Source organism: Delphinapterus leucas, chromosome 18 (genome assembly GCF_059928025.1).
Source record: "Delphinapterus leucas isolate spDelLeu-1000000601 "Yukka" chromosome 18, BTC_Dleu_Yukka2, whole genome shotgun sequence".
NCBI classification, from domain to species: Eukaryota; Metazoa; Chordata; class Mammalia; order Artiodactyla; family Monodontidae; genus Delphinapterus; species Delphinapterus leucas.
The window spans coordinates 38,963,748-38,968,616 of record NC_143146.1 but is presented as its reverse complement, the minus strand read 5'-3'; the positions used below and the strand labels follow the sequence as shown (position 1 = coordinate 38,968,616).

Sequence of the window (4,869 nt, the reverse complement as noted above, 5' to 3'; positions counted from 1 at the left end):
TGGGTTTTGTTTGTTCTTCTTTCTCTAGTTGCCTTAGGTGTAAGGTTAGGTTGTTTATTTGATATTTTTCTTGTTTCCTGAGGTACATTTGTATTGGTATAAGCCTCCTTCTTAGAACTGCTTTTGCTGCATTCCATAGGTTTTGATCATCGTGTTTTCATTGTCATTTATCTCTAGGTATTTTTTTATTTCCTCTTTGATTTTTTTTCAGTGAGCTATTGGTTGTTTAGTTTATTCTCCATGTGTTTATGTTTTTTACAAGTTTGTTTTTCCTGTCAGTTATTTCTAATCTCCTTATGTTGTGGTCAGAAAAGATGTTTGATATGATTTCAATTTTCTTAAATTTATTGAGACTTGATTTGTGACCCAAGACGTGATCTGTCGTGGAAAATGTTCCATGTACACTTAAGAAGAAAGTGTATTCTAGTGATTTCGGATGGAATGTTGTATAAATATTGGTTAAGTCCATCTTGTCTAATGTGTTATTTAAAGTCTATGTTTCCTTATTGATTTTCTGTTTGGTTGATCTGTCCATTGGTATAAGTGAGGTGTTAAAGTCCCCCATTATTGTTGTATTACTGTCTATTTCTCCTTTTATGGCTGTTCGCATTTGACTTATATATTGGGTGCTCCTATGTTGAGTGCATATATATTTATAATTTTTATAATTTCTTGGATTGATCCTTTGATCATTATGTAGTGTCCTTCCTTGTCTCTTGTAACAGTCTTTATTTTAAAGTATTTTTTGTCAGTTCCTTCTGCCTCCACTGCTGCTGCCCCTCTGCTAGCACTCGGTGCCACCTCAGGCTGGTTGTCCTCTGCTGGAGGGAGCAAGGTGACGAGCAACTGGGAGGGTGGTTGACGGGGGTGGTGGGGACAGAGGCAGGGTGGCCAGTGGTCCTGAGTGCTCAGTGGTGGCGGCATCTCGTCTCCATGGAGCCTACCCATGGTGCCCGTTTGTTCTAAGGTGGACAGCAGATTTTGCATTTATCAGAACATTTTCACTGCTGCACCGAGGGCACACACATCTTCAGTGGGACTTGGAATTCCTGGAGAATTGCCTTTGTAAAAAGCTGGCATAATTTCTTTAAATTCCATCTCTTAGTTTCCCATTTTGTTGTTTCAAACAGATATCAAGAAACCACGAATAACTATAGTAATGAAGTTTGACTGCCATTTCTTGGATGAAAGTTTTACTGCCAAGGACATTCTGGACCAAAACATTAATGAAGTTCCTTCTTCTGAAGATAAGGATGCCTTCTATGTTGCAGACCTGGGAGGCATTGTAAAGAAACATCTGATATGGTTTAAAGCTCTTACTTGAGTCACACCCTTTATTTATTTATTTTTGCGGTACGCGGGCCTTTCACTGTTGTGGCCTCTCCCATTGCGGAGCACAGGCTCTGGATGCGCAGGCTCAGCGGCCATGGCTCACGGGCCCAGCCGTTCCGCGGCATGTGGGATCTTCCCGGACCGGGGCATGAACCTGTGTCTTCTGCATCGGCAGGCGGACTCTCAACCACTGTGCCACCAGGGGAGCCCAAGTCACACCCTTTAATGCAGTCAAATGCAATAATAGCAGAACCATAGTGAAGACCATACCTGCCATTAGGAAAGGATTTGACTGTACCAGCAAGACTGAAATCCAGTTGGTGCAGAGTCTCAGGGTGCCTCCAGAGAGGATTATCTATGCAAATCCTTGTAAACAAGTGTCTCAGATTAAATATGCTGCCAATAATGGAGTCCAGATGATGACTTTTGATAGTGAAGTCGAGTTGGTGAAAGTTGCCAGGGCACATCCAAAGGCCAAGTTGGTTTTTCAGATTGCCACTGATGATTCCAAAGCAGTCTGTCACCTCAGTGTCAAATTTGGTGTCACGCTCAAAACCAGCAGGCTTCTTTTGGAATGGGCAAAAGAGCAAGATATTGATGTCATTGGTGTCAGCTACCACGTGGGACATCATTGTACTGATCCAGAGACCTTCGTGCAGACCATCTCTGATGCCCACTGTGACTTTGACATGGGAGCTGAGATTGGTTTTAACATGTTTCTGCTTGATATTGGTGGTGGCTTTCCAGGATCTGAGGATGTAAATCTTAAATTTGAAGAGACCACCAGTGTAATCAACCCAGTGTTGTGCAAGTATTTTCCATCAGATTCTGGAGTGAGAATCATACCTGAGCCAGGAAGATACTGTGTTGTCTCAGTTTTCACTCTAGCAGTTAATATCATTGCCAAAAACTCATCTTAAAGGAACAGACAGGCTCTGATGATGAAGATGAGTCGAGTGAACAGACATTTATGTATTATGTGAATGATGGAGTATATGCATCATTCAACTGCATCCTCTATGATCATGAACATGTGAAGCCTCTTCTGCAGAAGAGACCCAAACCAGATGAGAAGTATTATTCATTCAGCATCTGGGGACCAACCTGTGATGGCCTGGATTGCATTGTTGAGCACTGTAACTTACTTGAGATGCATGAGGGCGATTAGATGCTGTTTGAAAACATGGGTGTTTACACTCTGCTCTGTCACTGCTGTCACTGCTGCTTCTACTTTCAATGGATTCCAGAGACCAACCATCTACTATGTGATGTCAGGGCCACCATGGCAACTGATGCAGAAAATCCAGAACCATGACTTCCCACCCGGAGTAGAGGAGCTGGATGTTGGCACTCTGCCTGTGTCCTGTGCTTGAGAGAGTGGGATGAAACGGCACCCAGCAGCCTGTGCTTCAGCTTGTATTAATGTGTAGATACAATTCTTGTAGCTGTTAACTGTGAGTTTAGCTTGATTTAAGGGTTTGCGGGGGGGACCATTTAACTTAACTACTGCTAGTTTTGAGATGTCTATGTGAGTAGTGTTGGCACAGGTGCAATGTGGAAGACTAGGTGATGGGGTCACACTTAACTGTGTTCCTATGGAAACTATTTGAATATTTGTTTTATATAGATTTTTATTCACTTTTCAAACATGCTACTAAAGCATGCCCTTCAACTGCTGAGCAAGCATTTGTATCTTGTGCATTATCAGAATGGGCCAGAAGCTTAGTGTTGTGACCTGTTTTAAAGTAAATACATAAGTAATCTTGAAATGATTTTTTTTAAAAAGTCTATTTTGTTTGATATGAGTATTGCTACTCCAGCTTTCCTTTGGTTTGCATTTGCATGGAACACCTTGTTTCATCTTCTCACTTTTGGTCTGTATGTGTCCCTAGATCTGAAGTAGGTCTCTTGTAGACAACATTTATATGAGTCTTGTTTTTGTATCCATTCATCCAGTCTATGTATTTGGGTTAAAGCATTTAATCCATTTACATTTAAGGTAATTATCAATATGTATGTTCCTACTGACAGTTTCTTAATTGTCTTGGATTTGTTTTTGCAGGTATTTTTTTCTTCCCTTCCTCTTTTGTTCTCTTATTTGTGATTTAATAACTATCTTTCTTGTTGTGTTTGGGTTACTTGTGTGTGTGTGTGTGTGTGTGTGTGTTTCTATTGTAGTTTTTTGATTTGCTGTTCCCATGAGGTTTTGATATAGCAGTCTATATATGTAAAGGTTGTTTTAAGTTGCATGCCTCTTCCCCACCTAGAGAAGTTCCTTTAGCATTTGTTGTAAAGCTGCTTTGGCGGTGCTGAATTCTTTTAGCTTTTTCTTGTCTGTAAAGTTTTTGATTTCTCTGTCGAATCTGAGCAAGAGCCTTGCCTGGTAAAGTATTCTTGGTTGTAGGTTTTTCCCTTTCATCTCTTTACATATATTGTGTCACTCCCTTCTGTCCCACAGAATTTCTGCAGAAAAATCAGCTGATAATCTTATGGTGATTCTCTTGTATGTTATTTGTTGATTTTCCCTGTTGCTGTTAATATTTTACCTTTGTCTTTAATTTTTGTAGTTTGATTAATATGTGTCTCAGCATGTTCCACCTTTGGTTCAGCCTGTATGGGACTCTCTGTGCTTCCTGGACTTGAGTGAGGGTTTTCTTTTCATGTTAGGGAAGTTTTTGGTTACAATATCTTCAAATATTTTCTTAGGCCCTTTTTCTTTCTCTTTTCCTTCTGGGACTCCTATATGCAAATGTTGGTGTGTTTAATGTTATCCCAGATGTCTCTGAGACTGTCCTCATTTCTTTTCATTCTTTTTTCTTTATTCTGCACTGTGGCAGTGATTTCCACTACTCTGTCTTTCAGCTCACTTATTAATACTTCTGCCTCAGTTATTCTGCTATTGATTCCTTCTAGTGTATTTATTTTTTATTTATTTATTTATTTTTGTGGTACGCGGGCCTCTCACTGTTGTGACCTCTCCCATTGGGGAGCACAGGCTCCAGAAGCACAGGCTCAGTGGCCATGGTTCATGGGCCCAGCCACTCCACGGCATGTGGGATCTTCCTGGACCAGGGCACGAACCCGTGTCCCCTGCATTGTCAGGCAGACTCTCAACCACTGCGCCACCAGGGAAGCCCCCTACTAGTGTATTTTCCATTTCAGTTATTGTATTGTTCACCTCTGTTTGTTTCTTCTTAAACTCTTCTAGCTCCTTATTAAACATTTCTTGTGTTGTCTTCACCTGGACCTCCCTTCTTTTTCTGAGATTTTGGATCAACTTTACTATTATTACTCTGAATTATTTTTCAGGTATATTGCCTATCTCCTCTTCATTTAGTTGTTCTTGTAGGTTTTTATTTTGTTCCTTGGTTTGCATCATATTTGTCTTGCTGTCTCATTTTGTCTAACTTTCTGTGTTTGGTCTCCTTTCTGCAGGAGGCAGAATCATAGTATCTCTTACTTCTGGTGTCTGTCCCCTGGTGGCTGAGTTTTTGTCTGGGGTCTTGTACTGGCTTCCTGGTGGGAGGGCCTGGTTCC

The 4,869-nt window shown here is 40.9% G+C and overlaps 1 pseudogene; it reads left to right on the top strand.

Annotated features, from left to right (window-relative positions):
• The first annotated feature begins 1,596 nt into the window (after nucleotides 1-1,596).
• On the top strand, nucleotides 1,597-4,630 carry LOC111168886 (ornithine decarboxylase pseudogene; annotated as a pseudogene).
• Nucleotides 4,631-4,869: the final 239 nt, after the last annotated feature.